At 40.7% G+C, this 22,340-nt stretch overlaps 1 pseudogene; it reads right to left on the bottom strand.

Moving 5' to 3' along the window:
- The window catches only part of LOC118390667 (probable ATP-dependent RNA helicase DDX10), a 115,602-nt pseudogene that overhangs the window by 51,821 nt on the left and 41,441 nt on the right, over positions 1-22,340 (bottom strand).

The raw sequence follows: 22,340 nt of genomic DNA, 5'->3' as shown, positions 1-22,340 counted from the left end.
TTGGTCAGGGAGATGACCAAGTAAAAGTCGCTCTGGATAAGAGCGTCTGCTAAATTACTTAAATGTAAATGTAAGAACCTAATGGTCACTCTGAGTTCCTCTGTGGCGATGGGAGAACCTTCCAGAAGGATAACCATCTCTGCAGCACTCCACCAATCAGGCCTTTATGGTAGTGGTCAGACAGAAGCCACTCCTCAGTAAAAGGCACAAGTGCCCGCTTGGAGTTTGCCAAAAAGGCACCTAAAGACCATAAACATGAGAAACAAGATTCTGTGGTCTGATGAAACCGAGATTGAACTCGTTGGCCTAAATGCAAATGCGTCACGTCTGGAAGAAACCTGGCACCATCCCTACGGTGTCACAATCTGAAATTAGGCAAACTATTACAATTTTAGCAAGCAGGAAATTAGGGAGCAATATCTGCACATTGCACCTTTCATCAAAATCTATTTTTCTGATCAATTGTATTAGTATAAAATCATTTCCTACTTTTTTTTTTAAACATACAATATAGCTTTGTATTTTTGTTATTTATTTTATAGCATTTTTTATCAAGTGTGTCAATCATTTCAGACCCCACTGTATAAGCCCAATACAAGGCCCATAAAGACCACCTCGAGGCTGATAACTATCTGACGGGTTATTGAATTTAATGTGCAGAGCACATTTTGAAGCTTATTGAACGCTTGGCCTTGCTATCGCTTTCATCTGGTTTCCATTGATATCGTACAGCTACAACAGCTGCTTCAAGTCATTCCAGAACCCCATCTGGCCCATGCCTCTCCTCAATCACTGAGGTAATAACCTCCGGGCTGGCAGGCGGGCGTGTGTGTGAGAATGTGTGCGTCTATGAGTTTGTATGCGTCGTTGAATGTGTGTGCATTTGTGTCTGTGCGTATGTGTGAGTGAGTGTGCACGTGTCACAGCTGTGACATTTATTTTCCATACCTGCTGGGTGCAGAGTGGGGAGATTAAGTTAAAAGCCTTTAACTGGCTCCATTGACAGTGATACATCTAAACATCCAACCAGGTTGAGGTACCTTAAGGGACCTTGCAGCAGTTACAATTCAGGAAAACATTAAGTCATGCATGTTATTATTATGCGGTTCGTACTTCATTTTCAATACTTGTATTTATTTATTTGTGCAGTCTGTTAGCAGCATGTATCTCCTGTACCTATCCGCAGATAACCATTAGGATAAAACGCTCTCTCTGCACCCTGAAGCTGCTGTATGGGCTAGTGGAGCTACTGTTTTACGATGTGACTGCACTACAGCAGGGCCCTACACTGCCATTTTTTATAAGGAGCACACAAAGAAATGGAAGAACCCAATGGAAGAAAAATATATTCACGGTATTAATGATGGTAACTCGATAAGTTACCATCATCTGTGGTTACCAGGTTGTTAGCTTGCGAGTAGTTTTCGAAAGGCCCGCAACATGGTTTATGAATGTAAAATGCGATATTGCAAATCTGCGAAAGAAAATCATTTGCTTGGTTTGGGCTAGAAATAAGATGTTTTTTCTGTAGTAATGATGCAAGAATAATGGTCACTAATCAGCTTATTCTCTATGGCACAGCGAAGTCATAATTACAACTATTATTATCCGGGTGAATTGTTTCTGGTCGCAGTGTAGTGTACTGTCTTACCCTGTGTTTTTTCTGCCTGCTTTTTCTGCTCCACATTATGTGTTTTTGACTGATCTTTACAGCTGTGCTGCAGTCTTAACCTGTGAGTTTGTTTAACTTGACAGATGTACTACAGTCTTACCCTGTGTTTCTCTGACTTTACGTCTGTACTCCAGCTTGTCAAACTCCAGGTCCTCTCGGCGCAGCCTCTCTCTGGCCTCCTCCACATTGATGCCAGTTGTGCCATCATCCTCCTCCCCCTCTGTGGCTGGCACAGCCGTCCTCTGGAGCGGTGGCCACTGCTGCACCATCTGGAGAGAGGGGCATTGATCAACACACAGTTAAATTACACACTGCAACTTTGCCATCTAATTTTCAGCTGGATGGGAATCAACACGTTTACCCACACACAAATGCGAGTACATACGCACGCACGCACGCACACACACACACCATTTAGTGTCCTTAATTGAATTTTCAGCTGGCTGAGCATCAATACACAAAACATCACGTGCCATCTAATTTTCTCTGAGTGAAAAGGCTGTTAGTGAGGTAAACAAACTGGTTTTGACAATAAGTGGTCTTCTCATTTAGCTTAGCCTGAAGCCACCAAAACGGGTTATTATTGGATCTGACTCAAAAGAAAAATTTGTCGTCAGAAAAAAATGTTTGTACAGACCTGTCCCTCTTCCGTGAAGACTCATTTGATGTTGACTTGGAAGTTTCTCTTCAGGACTTTCTTGGCCTCTTTGAACTTTGTCTCTTTTTCAGTCTTCTTCATGGTGTTGCTTTCCTGTGATGAGAGGGGAAATGATCAGAACACTGCATATATGTACATATCAACCTAACACAATTTCACTGCCAATGTAACACCTCATAACATTGATCATGTTGAAACGGTCTGTCCCTGCTGATCTCGGCTAGAGGTAGCTAGACAGTAGGTCAGCAGATTGGAGACTCAGGAATGCTGACAAAGACAAATTCACAGAGAACCACCAGTACTGTCCACTCATTGATTGCTTCGGCAAATTAACTGTGCAACAAAATGAAATTCCCAGCCCCTGACAGAGGGTAGTTTTGCCATTTATTTTAGTAGTAAAGAATAGAATTATCAAATTGTGTCAAAACTATTTACTTATAGGGCAGCTGGCCTGTCCTCTGAGGTAGAAATCAAGACTAAGGTCAGTGGTACACTATAGTTATAATAAAACCTCTGCATTGTGGAACATTGATTCAAGAAATGTATGAATTTTCCATTGCTCCTCTAATGAGGATCTGGGTCAAATCCAACCTGCAGGCTTTACAGTGCTGCAACATCAAACAACTTTCCAATGTTTGCCCAGATAACAGATCATCTCTGGTTAAGCAGTTGACAAGGACACTAGACATAACATAAATGAAGGGAATCTTTCACTCCTGAATTGCTGTTCCGCAACAGCGATTATTCCCTAGGAATTATTCAGTGCAGTTCCCATTTTGTTGTTGTAGTCAAAGCAGAGGGTAAACCAACTTTCCTTGGCACATTCCAGCATATATTCTCTCGTATCCAGAGTGATAGAGAGCGCTCTTGCCTAGGGTGTTAATAAAACAAGTCCTTGGAATATGACTTAAGTTTAACGAGCAGTAGACTCTGCTGAGTCGGCACTTGGAAGGTGGCATAATATTAGTGACGAGACAAAAAGTATATATAGTTACATATGGGGATATTGTTTTTGACGATTTATCAGATCGACAATATCTCTATATTTTTGAGCTAGTTGGCTAGTTATCTGCACCAAAAGGGCAGTATTTTTCTTTCCTAGCTTGAGAGGGCCAGGAGGTATGCGGTCAACAATGCTTGACTCAGGGAGGAGGACGCCCCTGCCATGCATAGTCCCATGGGATGTTGGCTATCAACAACAAGGCAACTCCTATGACTAATTGGGAATGGGACGCAAGCGTAGGATTGATCACCCTGTCGCTGGCCGCCTTTGGGGAGGGTGTATAGTGTGAAAGGCCGAAACACCCTAGGAACCAAAAGGTACACTACTGACGATGCGCTCCCCAAATTTCACCATGCTCACTGTTCATTAACTCTTGGAAGTGCTTGCACAAAGGATAGTAACATCTCATCCTGTGTTCTTGGAATCTCCATCTTTTTAATAAATAGGGAGCCAATTTGTTTCCAGCTCTTTGTTTTCTCATGACTCTCTTTTCCCCCTGCAGCAGACATATGGTGAACAATATGTTCGGAACATCGAATCGAATAAAATCACATTATCGACACTTAACTATCTTGATAATATTATATCGTGGGGTACTTGGCAATTCCCAGCCCTAATAAATACTGCATGCCTGATTATGTTTTCACATCAGAATGACCCACTACACAATTTATGTCGGTGTGCTCGCTCAACCATATATTGACCTATTTGGTCTCAATTGGCGAGGTTGTGCATTTTATGGTTTAACAACTGAAGTCATCCCTCCCTTGGGGACATTGATCACCATCTTCAATTAGAAATAACCGATGTGAGCATTTGGTAGAGAGAAAAATGTGATTCAAAAGGATGTGGCATAAATATGAAATAATTGCCATCATGCTGGGAATGTTGTCATACTGAAAGATATTCAATTTCCCCCAAACCAAGAAATAATTGTTAATTCTCTCACTATACATGTATTGAAGGTAATCTCAGAAAAATTGAGAGAAAAACTTCCATTGCATTTCTATACAGTTTGTTCTGCTGACAAACATAGACTCAGCCAACAGAAGTTAGTGCCATACATTTTGAGAGCCCTATTCAAAGCCACAGCAACCAGTCGGAATACATTAAGGAACAAAATGAACTGCTCTGCACAACAATGGACACTAGCAGGCTCCCGGAGCAATACAAGAATGTGAGGCAGGGGAGAGGACGTCTGTGTGTGTGTGTGTGTGTGGGGGGGGGGGGGGCATTTGATTAATACCGTCAGCAAATGAAACAACCTGTGGCAAAACTCACTTCATAACCCTAGTGAGGTGAGCACATAATTAGTGATACATGACAACAACAGCTCCGCTCTGTCCCAACTCTCTTGTCAAAACAAATCAGTAAATGTTACTCCCCCTCTTGCCCCAGTTTCTATCTCCCCACTGAGAATCTAAATTGGGAGGTGGAGTTAGGAATTACCTAGCCCACCCTGTTTTAATAAGCTCTTTCCCACTGGAGGCGCAGTCTCGCCGCTATTCTGAATGAGTCAATTCAATCTCTTTGGGTGTGAAGTTATTGCACTGCATTTCTATGGCAAAATTATGGGCCCTGTCGAAAAGAGAAAAACCAATTTGATTAGAAATCCAATATCAGCGGTTTCCACAAAGGGGCATGGCTTTCTGTATGCATTTGAAAAGATAAGGAGATAGGAGCCACAAAGTCAAATCTTACCCCCCCTTCTTTATTTCATCAGCTTAGGAAAAAAAGGACTGTGAGAAATGTTTGATCCCGATTTAAGAGCACGTGCTCTACTTCACATTTGGAGTAAGCAAAAGTCCAGTATTCCAGTGTATGTTGCTCTTTTCTTGCGAGTTCAAATGTTCAAGGTTTGGTACCTGGCAGGTTGGCTTTTTGAATGGGAGGGACATTGAAACAAATTCTTATAGTTAAGATATCGTTATAAGCATTTGAAAAATGTATTTAGCACTTTTAGTTAGACAAGGACAGCAAACAAACTTCAATATGGATTCAGGTTAAAACAAGAATGTACTCATAATGAAATGTGATGATTAGACACATCATAGTAGAGGGTCAGTAAAATCTTGGAGGTGATTTATTGCTTGTTCCATCACTAGACAGTTGTGCGTTGAGGAGCATTCCTCAACACCGGTGCTGACATTCATGCCGGTCCTGAAATGAATGGCTGAGGGACAATTAATGGATTAGAGTGAGAATCAGATGCTCAGTCAATCAAAGAAACAATCAATCCTTCAATAAATGGGCCAGAGCAAACACAACTGTCAATTTGGGGGAATGGGAGAGTCAACACATCCTCAGAGAACTTAGCATTATGCAAAAGTCTTTATGGTCAGAGTTTGAGCATTCTTTCTTTTCACTTTTCACATAATTATAAAGTAAAGGAGAGGAAGAGAGAAATTAACTAAATCGACTGAGAAGAAAAGTCCTGAGGCTCAGTGTCAAACTGTTTCATCACATTAGCTAAATGCCAGATTGACAGTAATAGTTCTCTAAAGCACTTGCTTGGGAAACAAAACAGAGCATACACCAGGCATTTAAAGCAGGTACTTATTAAGTTACATCAACAACTCTATAACTTTTGAAAAACCACCAATAGACTGAAAAAAGAGCAGAGAGCCCCAGATGGTGGCATAACAATGTACCCGTCTGGAATTAACTCAGTCTTTAAAACATCTGATCACAAACGGTATCAATCGGAAAACAAAAGTTAAAAGGAGAATAGAAACAATTTCCTAAGGCCATTTTACCAATAGTAAGTGAACCAGAGAAAATGAATATGGATAGAAACATGTGGAAATTGCAAGATTATGTTATAATGCTTGTATTGTATTATAATGGTTGTTTTAGTCGACAGAATAGAGTACTCTGTTAACTATTGTGTGTGTGTTTTACTGAGGAGGGCCTTTATGAGATAGCACTGACGGAGGAGATTTACGATGTCTTTAGGTGATAAAACCTAAAGAGCATTCCAGATAACATGAGGTAATATTTTTGTGCTATACCGTACCAGGGTGAGACGGTTCCAGTTTGGAGTAGGAGGACCAGACACTGGTCTTTACAATGAAAACTGTTGACACAACAGTTGCTGTCTGCTATGTATTATAGATACCTTTCATACAAATCTTAACCTTGTAACCATTCTATGTATCTGTTGTTCGTCGTGGAGGTTGCGAGGGGTGTATCTTGGCTATAAAAGATCTTTGTACTTATGTTGTGTTGTCACTTTCAATGGATCATTAGAAATGGCACATCATTGAAAGTCATTGCTATTGCAAAGCTCTTATTATTAAAGATGTAGTTCGACTGGTGTGTGAAGTTTGTCTCTCTCCTCATTTTGTAATACAGAAATTAACCACCACAAACATTACCCCAGGTAAACAATAATCATGTTTTACCGTATACCGGGGTATTTTGAAATCTAAGATGTCAAACAAATTATATCCAGCTCAGGGCTCCAGACATGCATTTGGTTTGCTAATTTGATAGCAAAGTGGACAGATGTCAAGATCAAGCTTCTTGGTTACAGCCTAAATTGTTTGGTCCCCCAAAATATTAAATATAAATTATTTTGAATTAGCGCCCCTTGTGTGCACTTCCGGTAATACAGTATACCCCAATATGGTATCAAATCTAATCAAATGTTATTGGTCACATACACATGATAAGCAGATGTTAATGCGAGTGTAGCGAAATGCTTGTGCTTCTAGTTCCGACAGTGCAGGAATATCTAACAAATAATCTAACAATTCCCCAACAACTACCTAATAAATACAAATCTAAAGGGGTGAATGAGAATATGTACATATAAGTATATGGATGAGCGATGGCCGAGCGGCATAGGCAAGGTGCAATAGATCATCTGTCTTAGAAGTAAATATTTACATGCGTCTGTTTGCATTTACCTATCATCTGCTATGGGTATTCCTTAGTACTTGTTAGCATTCTGGTAATTTACGTCTTTGGGGCTTATTTTTTCATTTGAAAATATTTTTCCACTAATTATGTCCACTACCGGTAATCACATATATCCCAAGATGGCACAGGCACAGTATGAAGCAGTGAAGGACCATCCTACTCTGTGAATTTCATAAAAATAGTGAAACATTACATTTTTTATTATTTTTAGATAAATCATATTCACATTTGACCAAATAATTTATTAAAACACTTTTGCAATTAAGGTCTACAGTAGCATCAACAGCACTGTAGGCTAACACCATGGTTTAGCTGGAGGACAGCTAGCTTCCGTCGTCCTTTGGGAATATTGGTTCTCACCCCCTTCCATAGACATACACATTAATTATGACAACTTCCGGAGGACATCCTCCACCTTATCGGAGCTCTTGCAGCACGAATTGACATGTTGTCCACCCAATCAAAGGATCAGATATTGAATCTAGTAGTGAAAGCATAAGCTACAGTTAGGTAACACTGCAGTGCATAAAATGTGGTGAGTTAAACTATTGTCTTTCTCACCGAGTTAACAGTTTTTAAACAAGTTAATGTATTCAAAAACAGAGAGAGCTTGCTATATTCCATTTTTTTCTCACATACAGCTAGCAAATGCAGCTACTTAGTTTAGCCTACTCAAACACCAGGCTCAAACAGAGGGATGCTATGTTAGTTAGCTGGTTATGGCTATCCAACACGGGAACTCTTCCAAGTCAAGGTAAGCTTCTGGTTTTACAAAAGTATTGCCACCGGGGCCCACTGGTGTAACTGATAAACTGCTTACTAGACTGTACTGCATGATTGTAGCGGTTTTACTAACTCGTTCCTTCTATTAGCTATGTTGACTATGACGTTACTTTACTTTAGCTAATATGGTGACAACGACATAGGCTGTGTGTAGCGGAACTGGGAGAATGTAATATGAATGACAGTCATCCAATATGCTGTAACAGAATTAAGGCCAAACTCATAAAATACATTTGTGTCTTCCTTCATCTTAAACGTCACCGACCGCCACTGGTATCAAGGTCTGGAAATCTGGATATCGCCCAACCCTAGTCCAAACACACCAAACAGTCGGCACGACAATTCCCCTTCCCCCTCAAGAGGCTGAAAAGATTTGGCATGGGCCCTCAGACCCTCAAAAAGTTCTACAGCTTAACCCAAAACATTTCCGAAGTATCGAAGGTCCCCAGGAACACAGTAGCCTCCATCATTCTTAAACGGAAGATGTTTGGAACCACCAAGACTCTTCCTAGAACTGACCACCTGGACAAACTGAGCAATCGGGGGAGAAGGGCCTTGGTCAGGGAGGTGACCAAGAAACCGATGGTCACTAAGACAGAGCTGCAGAGTTCCTCTGTGGAGATGGGAGAACCTTCCAGAAGGACAACCATCTCACCATTCAGGACTTTATGGTAGAGTGGCCAGACGGAAGCCACTCCTCAGTAAAAGGCACATGACAGCCAGGCACATAAAGGACTCTCAGATCATGCGAAAAAGATTCTCTGGTCTGCTGAAACCAAGATTGAACTCTTTGGCCTGAATGCCAAGTGCGAAGTTTGGAGGAAACCTGGCACCATCCCCATAGTGAAGCTGATTTCTTCAGCGCAGGGACTGGGAGACTAGTCAGGATCAAGGGAAAGATGAACGGAGCAGGGTACAGAAAGATCCTTGATGAAAACCTGCTCCAGAGTGCTAAGGCGAAGGTTCACCTGACAACGACCCTAAGCACACAGCCAAGACAACGCAGGAGTGGCTTCGGGACAAGTCTCAATGTCCTTGAGTGGCCCAGCCAGAGCCCAGACTTGAACACAATCCAACATTTCTGGAGAGACCTGAAAATAGCTGTGCAACGACGCTCCCCATCCAACCTGACAGAGCTTGGAGAGGATCTGCAAAGGGTAAATGGGAGAAACTCCCCAAATACAGGTGTGCAAAGCTTGTAGAATCCTACCCAAGAACATTTCAGGCTTCAAACATAAAGATATAAAACTGTATTTTTTTGTGAAGAATCAACAACAAGTGGGACACAATCATGAAGTGGAACGACATTTATTGGACATTTCAAACTTTTTTAACAAATCAAAAACTGAAAAATTGGGCGTGCAAAATTATTCAGCCCCTTTACTTTCAGTGCAGCAAACTCTCTCCAGAAGTTCAGTGAGGATCTCTGAATGATCCAATGTTGACCTAAATGACTAATGATGATAAATACAATCCACCTGTGTGTAATCAAGTCTCTGTATAAATGCACCTGCACTGTGATAGTCTCAGAGGTCCGTTAAAAGCGCAGAGAGCATCATGAAGAACAAGGAACACACCAGGCAGGTCCGAGATACTGTTGTGAAGAAGTTTAAAGCCGGATTTGGATACAAAAAGATTTCCCAAGCTTTAAACATCCCAAGGAGCACCGTGCAAGCGATAATATTGAAATGGAAGGAGTATCAGACCACTGCAAATCTACCAAGACCTGGCCGTCCCTCTAAACTTTCAGCTCATACAAGGAGAAGACTGATCAGAGATGCAGCCAAGAGGCCCATGATCACTCTGGATGAACTGCAGAGATCTACAGCTGAGGTGGGAGACTCTGTCCATAGGACAACAATCAGTCGTATATTGCACAAATCTGGCCTTTATGGAAGAGTGGCAAGAAGAAAGCCATTTCTTAAAAATATCCATAAAAAGTGTCTTTTAAAGTTTGCCACAAGCCACCTGGGAGACACACCAAACATGTGGAAGAAGGTGCTCTGGTCAGATGAAACCAAAATTGAACTTTTTGGCAACAATGCAAAACATTATGTTTGGCGTAAAAGCAACACAGCTCATCAACCTGAACACACCATCCCCACTGTCAAACATGGTGGTGGCAGCATCATGGTTTGGGCCTGCTTTTCTTCAGCAGGGACAGGAAAGATGGTTAAAATTGATGGGAAGATGGATGGAGCCAAATACAGGACCATTCTGGAAGAAAACCTGATGGTCTGCAAAAGACCTGAGACTGGGACGGAGATTTGTCTTCCAACAAGACAATGATCCAAAACATAAAGCAAAATCTACAATGGAATGGTTCAAAAATAAACATATCCAGGTGTTAGAATGGCCAAGTCAATGTCCAGACCTGAATCCAATCGAGAATCTGTGGAAAGAACTGAAAACTGCTGTTCACAAATGCTCTCCATCCAACCTCACTGAGCTCGAGCTGTTTTGCAAGGAGGAATGGGAAAAAATGTCAGTCTCTCGATGTGCAAAACTGATAGAGACATACCCCAAGCGACTTACAGCTGTAATCGCAGCAAAGGTGGCGCTACAAAGTATTAACTTAAGGGGGCTGAATAATTTTGCACGCCCAGTTTTTGATTTGTTAAAAAAGTTTGAAATATCCAATAAATGTCGTTCCACTTCATGATTGTGTCCCACTTGTTGTTGATTCTTCACAAAAAAATACAGTTTTATATCTTTATGTTTGAAGCCTGAAATGTGGCAAAAGGTCGCAAAGTTCAAGGGGGCCGAATACTTTCGCAAGGCACTGTATGTAAATGTGATGTCAGTTTATTTTTAATACATTTGCAAACATTTCTCAAAACCTGTTTTTGCCTTGTCATTATTGGGTATTTTCTTTTTAGATTTATGAGGGGGAAAGGATGTAACGTAAAAAGAAAATGTCAAGGGGTATGACTACTTTCCCAATGCACTGTATTGTATGTTATTTTTATTATTTGTAATTCAGTTTGTTTTTATTAATCGTGACACTATTTACATTTTTATTTAATTGATCTTATCTTTAACACTGCATTGTTGGAAATTGACCCATAAGTAAGCATTTCACTGTTAGTCTTGAAGCATGTGACAAATCAAATGTTACTTGATCTGATTGTGAACAAGTGCTTCCATGTAATTTTTATTTAACTAGGCAAGTCAAATTCTTATTTACAATGACGTCCAACCTCCCCCGGCCAAACCCTCCCCTAACACGGAAGACGCTGGGCTAATTGTGCGCTGCCCTATGGGACTCCTGATCTGTCCTGTTCTCTCTGATACCGCACGGCAAGCGATACCGGAGTGCCAAGTCGAGGTCCAAAAGGTTTCTAAACAGCTTCTACCCTCAAGCAATAAGACTCCTGAATAGCTAATCAAATGGCTACTCAGACTATTTGCATTGTTGTCCCCCCACCCCACTCACCCACTCTTTTACCCTGCTGCTACTCTAGTTATTATCTTTGCAGTCACTTTAACTCTACCTACATGTACATAATACCTCTACTACCGGTGCCCCAGCACATTGACTCTGTACCGGTAGCCCCTTGCTACTGTTATTTTACTGCTGCTCTTTAACTGGGTTATTATTCTTTTTGACTTATCTATGTAACTCTATTGTTGGTTAAGGGTTGGTTAAGGGCTTCTAAGTAAGTATTTCATTCTTAAGGTCTACACCTGTTTTATTCAGAGCATGTGACAGCACAAATTTGATTTGATCACGGCAGGTTATGACACAGCCTGGGAACGAGCCAGGGTCTGTAGTGAAGTCTCTAGCAATGCAATGCAGTGCTTTAGACCGCTGTGCCGCTCGGGAGGCCTGTATGTGTTGTATGATTTATGTTTTTTTTTTGTCTTGCATTGTGTTTGTTTGTGAATATCAGTTCCTTTTTGAAATATTTTTTTACTTAAACATTTTGTTTAATAAATAAATAAAATAAAAATACTATATAAGCCTATAGAATACCATCTCTACGATAAGGCTAGGCCTTCTCAATTTGGGACAGACCTACAACGCGATGTCCAAGGGTATTTGGGTTTGGCAGGAGACGTTTCTTCTCAAAGTAAGGGTGTGAGAGGACGACAAGGATGCAATTAGCATAATGGAATTGCCATGCGGTTCGTTTCCAATGAAAGGTGTCATTTGACAAAGAGGACTGTCAACGGACTTATGTCCTTCCCTGAGATTGTTATTGCAGGCTGAGGGGGCTGCTCTCACAAGATTGCCTCAATCAATCTCATACTCACAAAGCTACATTTAAAAAGACACAATGAAGGATGTGTTATTATGTTAGGCTATCACCACCTCAAAGACCAAAAATAAATGATGGCATCCACGTGTGAAGAAAATAATTAGTTTATTTTACGTTATCCATTGATGGAGTATACAAAAACCCTGATTGACCCTAACGTTTTTGGTTAAACCATGAAATTAGTAGAATGTTATGAATATGCTCGATCCCTTGTACCAGAAGACGGCAGTCATTGACATGATTGATATTTTAAAACATCAATACCACCCACAACGTCAATACCACCCATAATTCTTGAAACACTATCTGAAGGAGCTTCTAAGCCCCTCAGGGGCAGGATAAGGCCAGCGACAGTAGAAATGTTGGGTGCTTTCTGTTTCTCCTGGTACAGTGACAATTTCAGAGGCAATTGAGCTGAACAGACCCTGCCAGCTGTATTGAAAAATTGGGGTGACGGGTGAAGTCACCCGGATCTCTATAGAGGAGATGAAAGCATCCCCAGGCATAGCGTCCAGACCGCGATAGTGACAGTGTCACAAATCAGCCTAATTATTGTCACATGCTGGAGGTGAAGTATATGGTCTGAAGAGTCGACAGGTATTTAAAGGAGAAAAAGCTTCTCTAGAAGTCTGTGTAAACTGACAGTTGGCAAGTTTTTTGGGGGTACTCATTATAACTCGTGTTGAAAGTTGACCTGAATAAGTTAAGAAATTCCTCTATATTATAAACCATTTCTCCCCTAGGCAAACAAAGACATGTTCATTTTAATGATTTCATATACAATGGCCCTGAAAGACCCTTAACTGACCCCCGTCCTCTCATAAGCCTCTCATGAGACTGTAGATAGCCACATTTATCTAGATTATTTCACTGAATCTATAGTGATGAAGAGCAAAAAATAAAATCTTCCTCCCCCATTTGAAGACAGTGAATCATGTCTGACAAGAAAAGCACCACTCCGCAGCCTCCCACACTCTAGCTGAAGGCACGCTACAGCAGCTGTGACTCTGCCACCTACAGCATATTATTATCCCACTGCAGAGGAGTCAATGAAAGAGATAGCCGGAGATGGCTAAACTCACCCTGACCTCTATTCAAACACTCTTCTTCTCCAAACTGTTTCTATCGTACGGCTGTCATTTTTTTGCGGGAAAACCAGGATGTTATATTCCCAACTTCACATGGGAGCTAGCCCAAATTGTTTGCCTCAAGGTGCACAGTAACTCTAAATATAAGCAACAAATAGCTTGGAACAAACCATTTTCCTCCAGGAAAAACTGAGCATTTCAATCAGCCCACTCCAATTCCTGAGAAAGGGGCAAAAAGGTAATAAGCTGAGTCACACAAGTGTGCACTTGTGTAGGGGTTTAAGAGCTGTAGCTGCCTACACCTCACTTAACAGACAGTTTAGTCTTGAGTGATGAGGTCACCACTTCAGCATCTACATCCCCTGCTAAGGGACATACCTGTAGGTGGGCACTCAGCGCAAACAGTGATTTACCGGTTCTCTCTCCAGCAGAGAGGAACCATCTGGCCAAAATGAAATCTGACATTAACTCATATTCATCCACTGCCAGGTGTGTGTAGACTGGAGTCATTAAGCCTTCTGGAACATGTTGTACCTAACTTTGATGGAAGTTTAATAAACACTGCCTTACAGAAATGCAAGGCAAAGCCAGGCTGAAGCACACCAAGCGCCAATGACTCAGGGCATCGCATATGAGACAACGACATTGCAAGTTGGCAACTCCGTAGAAAACAGATGGTTGGAGATGGGCAATAATTGAACCGCTTGTCAAACTGGAGACTACAGACGCATGCAAAAACAAAAGCGCACCTAGCTCGTCGCAAGTGAAAGTCCACAATCCCTTGCAAAGTTCACATTTTGCTGCCTTAAAATTTGATCTCAAAAGGAAATACATTATATTTATTTCATACCAATCTACACAGACTAGTCCACAAGTCTAAGAAAAAATTATTACAAATATATAGATTTACGGTTTTCGAACTAAGGTGTCTTGATTGTGTGTCTTCACAGCTCAGAGTTAATACTTGGTGGAAGCACCTTTGGCAGCCATTATAACTTTGAAAATTAAACTATAACCCAGGGTTAGGCTTTCCTCTAACTTCTTACATGGGATTTGCTCCTTTCATATTTATTTTGATCCTAAAAAACTCCAACCAGTCTCTGCCGGTGACAAGCATACCCATAAAATAATGCCTCCACAACAATACTCCAAAATACATTAGGTTTCACATGTTGTATTGGATTTGACCCAAGCCTGGAGTTTTTAATTTAGGCCAAAAAGTTAACTTCTTTGCCATGTCGTCTTGCAGTATTATTTAACAGACTCGTTTGCAAACAGAATGGATCATTTGGAGTGGACTTTTTTTAAACACAGGCTTAATTCTTTTCACTTTGTCATACAGGCCAGTAATCTGGAGGGAATGCAATGTTTACCCTCTGCATTATCAAGCATTGCGGTGGCAACATCATGTTATGGGTATGCTTGTCGCCGGCAGGGACTGGGGAGTTTGTCAGGGTCAAAAGAAACATCAAAGGAGCAAAGCCCAGATGAGAAGGTAGAGGAAGCCCTACTGCCTCAGTCTTCTAATACCTAACCCTGGAGAAGAGTTTTATTATTCAAAGTTGGGATAATTACCACCCCCTATCCAAAAATATATTTTTTTCTGTGCAAGGGGTGTTTAGACTTTCATCTGGCACTGTATAACAGTGCCTTCAAAAAACCCAGGCTGAAGTGATGCTGCAACACTGCGATGCAGTACCTTAGGACCGCTGTGCCACTCGGGAAGCTGTACAATAATATTTTTTGACATGATTTTTGAATGACTTGCTCATCTTTGTACCACACACATATACTTATGTGTAAGGTCCCTCAGTTGAGCAGTGAATTTCAAACAGATTCAACCACAAAGACCAGAGAGGTTTTCCAATGGCTCGCAAAGGGCACCTATTGGTAGATGGGTAAAAATAAAAAGCAGAAATTGAATATCCCTCTGAGATTGCTGAAGTTATTAATTACACTTTGGAAGGTGTATCGATAAACTCAGTCACTACAAATATACAGGCATCCTTCCTAAATCAGTTGCTGGTGAGAAAGGCAACAGCTCAGAGATTTCGCCAGGAGGCCAATGGTGACTTTAAAACAGAGTTTAATAGCTGTGATGGGAGAAAACTGAGGATGGATCAACAACAATGTAGATATTCCACAATACTATCCTAAATTGACAGAGTGAAAAGGAGGAAGCCTGCACAGAATAAAATACATGCATCCTGTTTGCAACAAGGCACTAAAGTAATAATGCAAAACATTTGGCAAAGCAATACATGTTTTGTCCTGAATACAAAGTGTTTTACTGGATTTTCCCCAACATATTACTGAGTACCACTCTTCATATTTTCAAGCATGGTGGTGTCTGCATCATGTTATGGGTATGCGTGTAATCATTAAGGATTGGGGAGTTTAATAGAATAAACAAAAATAATCAGAATAGAACTAAGCGCAGACAAAAATCCTAGAGAAAAACATGGTTCAGTCTGCTTTCCACCAGACACTGGGAGATTCATCTTTAAGAAGATAACAATAACCTAAAAACACAAAGCCAAATCTACACTGGAGTTGCTTACCAAGAAGACTGTGAATGTTCATGAGTGGCCTAGTTACAGTTTTGACTTAAGACTGCTTGAAAATATATGGCCAGACCTGAAAATTGTTGTTTTGCAATGATCAGCAACCAAGATGACAGAGCTTGAAGAATTTAAAAATAATAATAATAATAATAACATTTGCACAATCCAGGTGTTTCACAATCTTACTGATTTACCCAGAAAGACTCTCAGCTGTAATCTTTGCCAAAGGTGATTTAAACACGTACAGTTGAAGTCGGAAGTTTACATACACCTTAGCCAACATGACCCCCACAACATGATGCTGCCACCCCCGTGCTTCACGATTGGGATGGTGTTCTTCGGCTTGCAAGCCTCCCCCCTTTTCCTCCAAACATAACGATGGTCATTATGGCCAAACAGTTCTATTTGTGTTTCATCAGACCAGAGGAGACTTAAAAAAAAAAAAAAAGTACGATCTTTGTCCCCATGTGCAGTTGCAAACCGTAGTCTGGCTTTTTTATGACGGTTTTGGTGCAGTGACTTCTTCCTTGCTGAGAGGCCTTTCAAGTTATGTCGATATAGGACTCATTTTACTGTGGATATAGATACTTTTGTACCCGTTTCCTCCAGCATCTTCACAAGATCCTTTGATGTTGTTCTGGGATTGATTTGCACTTTTTGCACTAAAGTACGCTCATCTCTAGGAGACAGAATGCATCTCCTTCCTGAGCGGTATGACTGCTGTGTGGTCCCAGGGTGTTTATACTTGCGTACTAATGTTTGTACAGATGAACCTTCAGGCATTTGGAAATTGCTCCCAAGGATGAACCAGACTTGTGGAGGTTTACAATTGTTTGTTTTAGCTGATTTCTTTGGATTTTCCCATGATGTCAAGCAAAGAGGCACTGAGTTTGAAGGTAGGCCTTGAAATACATCCACAGGTACACCTCCAATTGACTAAAATTATGTCAATTAGCCTATCAGAAGATTCTAAAGCCATGACATCATTTTCTGGAATTCTCCAAGCTGTTTAAAGGCACAGTCATGTATGTAAACTTCTGACCCACTGGAATTGTGATACAGTGAATTATAAGTGAAATAATCTGTCTGTAAACAATTGTTAGAGAAATGTCATGCACAAAGTAGATTTCATAACCGACAAAGAAATGTGTGGAGTGGTTGAAAAACAAGTTTTAATGACTCCAACCAGTGTATGTCAACTTCCGACTTCAACTGTACTGACTCAGGGGGTTGAATACTTGTATAAATCAAGATAGTGTTTTACTTTTCATAGATTTCCAAAAATATTTTTCAACAAAGGTTTGACTTTTTCTAACATTTTGTGTAAACAGTAGTTATTTATTATATATATTTTAATCCCACTATGTAAAACAGCAAAATAAGGGAAAAAGCCAAGTAGTGTGTATACTTTTTGAAGGAAATGTACTGTATATACTATAGCCATTTGGGTTTGGGTTTCCACAACTAGTCATTTTAGCTAAATTTTTCGGGAACTATTTTCTTACCTTTCGCACCATTTCCCTAATAAACTGTTTGTTTTTTTCTTACTGTAAGCTATTACATGTCGCTGTGGAGAATAAAATGAAGTAATTGTGTCATGTATAACATGTTCAGCAACTTAAATGCAACGGGAGTAATATTTTTTCTTAATCATGGTTCTGGGGATCCAAAGGGATGCACATTTTAGTTTTTGCCCTTGCACTCACTACACACCTGATTCCACAAATTAAAAGTTTGATGAGTTGATTAGTGGAATCAGGTGTATAGTGCTAAGGCAAAAAGGTGCACCCCTTTGCGGCCCCAGGATTAAGAAACACTGGTGTACAAAAAACTGGCACCACAACAGCCCAGACCACCTCACCTCATCATCCTGGTCAACCTCCTCCAGACTGAAGACATCTTTTCTTTTCACCGTCAGCAGGTCCTAGTCCCTCAGATTTGTATCCTTCTCTTCATCTAGACCAAAGAAGAGACCCTTAGGCCCAAGCTGTAACTTTTCCGCACCCGCAACCACCTCCTCCTCCGAGCTTTGGGACTGGGCCCATCTCCTCTGAGCTGAGCCTTGAAGCTCTTCAGTTCTTTCTCGTCCTCCTCTTCAGACTCGGCCACCTTTCCCTGCCCGCTATTCTGCCCAGGGTCTGCTCTCTGCTTTTAGGCTTTGTTGAGAAAACGCACCTGTGGAGCAACAGCGAGGCCCAGAGAACTATCAAGAGTGCCACAAGGGAGAAGACGATGACAAGTTACACATTTTCTGAAATGTTATGTTAATTTATGGATTTAGTCATAATTGCTATTGATAGGTGATAATGATTGACGATGATTTCATCATGTCATGGTCCAAAAAGGTTTAAAATAGCTAGCGATGGCCAATTCAGCTCAAGCTAAGCTAGTATGAGGGGGGATGACACAGCTTCTTCTAATGATGCCCCAGATCATATAATCTTTGTTTTATGTATGTTCTGTAAAGAACAGTGTGCATAATGTGGGGTTTCCAATCATAAATGCATATTTTGACCAATGGGTCAAATATGATAATTGTGTAGTTAATCCTCTAAGAAAACCAATGGTCCAAACCTCATGTCTCTATCATAATCCTTTCAGAAGAGTTTTTACCCTCATAAAAATTACTTGGGTGATTAAATCAATAGAGGTCAGAGAAAAAATATTTATGGAACGTTTTATAGAATATCACAGTAGCAGGACATAGAAATATCTACTGCATGAAGCAACCAACTGCATATATTTTAGGGCAGACCATGAAAATTGACCATTAAATGGTAAATTACCATTGACCATGAAATTTAATCCAGCCCATGTTTCTTAAATCATTAATAGCAATTAAATGTACCACACCTATAGGTGACTACGTTTATACAACTTTTACATGTCTATAGCATCGCGTCAGCTAGGCTGGATGCTGTGCGAGAATTAAGGCTACCTGACAGGTGCACCGTTTAAAATCGTCATCTTCTCGAATCTGGATGACATAAGAGGCAAGACAGTGATTTTTAGACATAACATGTAGTATTTACATATTTTAGTACATGTTTTTCATATTAATACGAAATTCCTGTTCTTTTAAAAATATTTCTCAGGAAAACAAGCGTCTCTTTGACATGTCAACAGAGCACTGGGCGTACTGCGAGCGTCATATTTTCAAAGCACTTAATTCAGCTTGTGTCATGCTAATTTAGCTTTTTGTAATCCGCAGAAACAACTTTTAAGACCTCCACCACATGTATGATTCAGAACATGAAGACTAAAATTTGCCTTGGTAAAATGTATTTTGTAACACAAGGAAGTGTAATATAGCCTGCTGCATGCAGTGTGTGCATTGCTGCGGTTATAATGTGAGGAAATGGCTGAATAGTTTATAAATATTGTAAGCTAAACTTTCTGATCTGCTGCATCAGCCTCATTGCTTTTAAAATGTTTTATGATGTGAGTATTACATTTGGGATCTATCGCATCCCACAACTGTCCCAGATGGTTTGGAATATTTATATATTTCCTTACACAGAAGGACAATAGAATAGGTCAACTTTTGTACTATAGGGGATAGTAGATTGACATAGGCTAGTGCTTTTGCTGTTCGTCAGGTCTACTCATCTTGTTGGCTAACGAAAAGTAAACGTAGACAGTTCTAAAATCTGTAATATGCGCATCCGAATTCGAAAAGGACACGCGCAATTGGGTCTTCACTTGTACTCCGGAGCTGAGATAGAAGCCTGTGAGAAAACAAGATCACGTGATGGGCATTGGCTAATATGAAATTAGATATCTGAGAGAGCCATGTAAGGTGCTTTTGAACACGCAGTATAGAGAAGGGATTTATAATTATTATCATTGCAGCCAATGGTAGCAAAGGGCATGGATTTTTTTTAGGGAGCAGTGGCCACACTAAGGGCTTGTCAAGTTGTGAATGAGAGACTGATGAAGTGTGTGCATTCTGTGCAAGAAACAAAGCAGAGCTCATGCCTTTCATGCAACTATTTCAAATCCTTAGTCGCATCATGCAGCCTTAGAATGTATAAAAAATCCAAACATACATGGCATTCAGAAAGTATTCAGACCTCTTGACATTGTCCAAATTTTGTTCTAAAATGGATTAATTGTTTTTCTTCCTCAATCTATCCACAATACCCCCTAATGACAAAGCATAGTTTTTTTATACATTTGTACAAAAAAAACAATCACATTTACATAAGTATTCAGACCCTTTACTCAGTACTTTGTTGAAGCACATTTGGCAGTGATTACAGCCTTGAGTCTTCTTGGGAATGACGCTACCAGCTTGCCACACCTGTATTTTGGGAGTTCCTCCCATTCTTCTCTGCAGATCCTCTCAAGCTCTGTCAAGTTGGATGGGGAGCGTTGTTGCACAGCTACTTTCAGGTCTCTCCAGGGATATTCGATTGGGTTCAAGTCTGACTCTGGCTGGGCCTCTCAAGGACATTCAGAGACTTGTCCCAAAGCCACTCCTGTGTTGTCTTGCCTGTGTGCTTAGGGTCATTGTCCTGTTGGAAGGTGTACCTTCACCCCAGTCGGAGGTCCTGAGCGCTCTGGAGCAGATTTTAATCAACGATCTCACTGTACTTTGCGCCGTTCATATTTCACTCAATCCTGACGAGTTTATCAGTCCCTGCCACTGAAAAACATCCCCCACAGCATGATGCTGCCTTCAAGCTTCACCGTAGGGATGTTGCCAGGTTTCCTCCAGATTTGACGCTTGTCACTCAGGCAAAAGAGTTCAATCTTGGTTTTATCAGACCAGAGAATCTTGTTTCTTAAGGTACTTTTTGGCAAAGTCCAAGTGGGCTGTCATGTGCCTTTTACTGAGAAGTGGCTTCATTCTGGCCACTACCATAAAAGGCCTGATTGGTGGAGTGCTGCAGAGATGGTTGTCCTTCTGGAAGATGTCGTGGAATTATTCTAATCAAAAAGGAGAGATTACATTTCTTCAAAACAAGAAAACGTTATTATTTCATTACTGCAGTAATGGAGCTTGTCAACAAGCCTCCCGTAGGTGATCTGTTGAGAGCCCAACCAGAAGGACTAAGCCACAGCATTTTATAGCAAGTCCACCCTCCTGAATGTTCATGACAAACAGATGTATGGAATTGATCACAAGGTTAAAATTCATATGAAATATAGTAATAATTCACAGCAAACAGTTTCAGCTGTAAAAACTGATCTCATTGATTAGAAACCAGAGTCTGGCCCCCAACTCAATCCTAGAGTCATCTCCCCCTGGTACCCCAGTACAGAAACATTAACTCATGCTATGGAATTGTTAGGCTTATCACCCAAAGACATAGTAAAGCTTCTGTCAGCATTAAATCTGAGGCCCATCCTCAGTAGAACCCCCTATTCTGTTCCACCATTTGACGCCATATCAGTATCAGAACATAATCTTGTAATTTATGTTCTGACAAAGGTTCTCCCATCTCCACAGAGAAACTCTAGAGCTCTGTCAGAGTGACCATCAGGTTCTTGGTCACCTCCCTAACCAAGGCCCATCTCCCTCAATTGCTCAGTTTGGCCGGGCGGCCAGCTCTAGGAAGAGTCTCAGTGGTTCCAAACTTCATCCATTTAAGAATGATGGAGACCATGGTGTTCTTGGGGACATTAAATTCTGCAGAAATGTTTTGGCACCCTTCCTCAGATGTGTGCCTCGACACAATCCTGTCTCGGAGCACTACGGACAATTCCTTCAACCGCATGGCTTGGTTTTTGCTATGACATGCACTGTCAACTGTGGGACCTTAAACAGGTGTGTGCCTTTCCAAATCATGTCCAATCAATTGAATTTACCACCGGTGGACTCCAATCAAGATGTATAAACATCTCAAGGATGATGAATGGAAACAGGACGCACCAGAGCTCAACTTTGACAAAGCAAAGCAAAGGGTCCGAATACTTACATAAATAAGGTACCCATTTTTTATCGTTAAGAAATGTACCAACATTTCTAAAAACCTGTTTCACTTTGTCATTATGGGGTATTGTGTGTAGATTGATAAAAAAATAATCACATTTTAGAATAAGGCTGTAACGTAACAAAATGCGGAAAAAGTAAAGGGGTCTAAATACTTTCTGAATGCACTGTATAGCCCAACATTTGTATCACAATTAAAGTTGCATAAATAACTAAATTAAACATATAGGAGGACCTGTTTCTTTGTTAACCTCTGAACACAGAATAGCCGCATGTGCGCACTCCCTCAGAAATAATTTAGAGAAAACATCCTTTCCTATTTTATTCAGCTATGTTCAATTGTATTCTTCATACTATAAAATAATGCCACAGAATTCTAAGCAAATCATGTCTGCTAAATGAACTAATGTAGCCAGCCCACAGCCATATGGCATAGCCAGATCAGGGC

This window comes from Oncorhynchus keta, chromosome 11 (genome assembly GCF_023373465.1).
Source record: "Oncorhynchus keta strain PuntledgeMale-10-30-2019 chromosome 11, Oket_V2, whole genome shotgun sequence".
NCBI classification, from domain to species: Eukaryota; Metazoa; Chordata; class Actinopteri; order Salmoniformes; family Salmonidae; genus Oncorhynchus; species Oncorhynchus keta.
The sequence above is the reverse complement of the archived record's forward strand: the minus strand, read 5'-3'. Positions and strand labels throughout refer to the sequence as shown.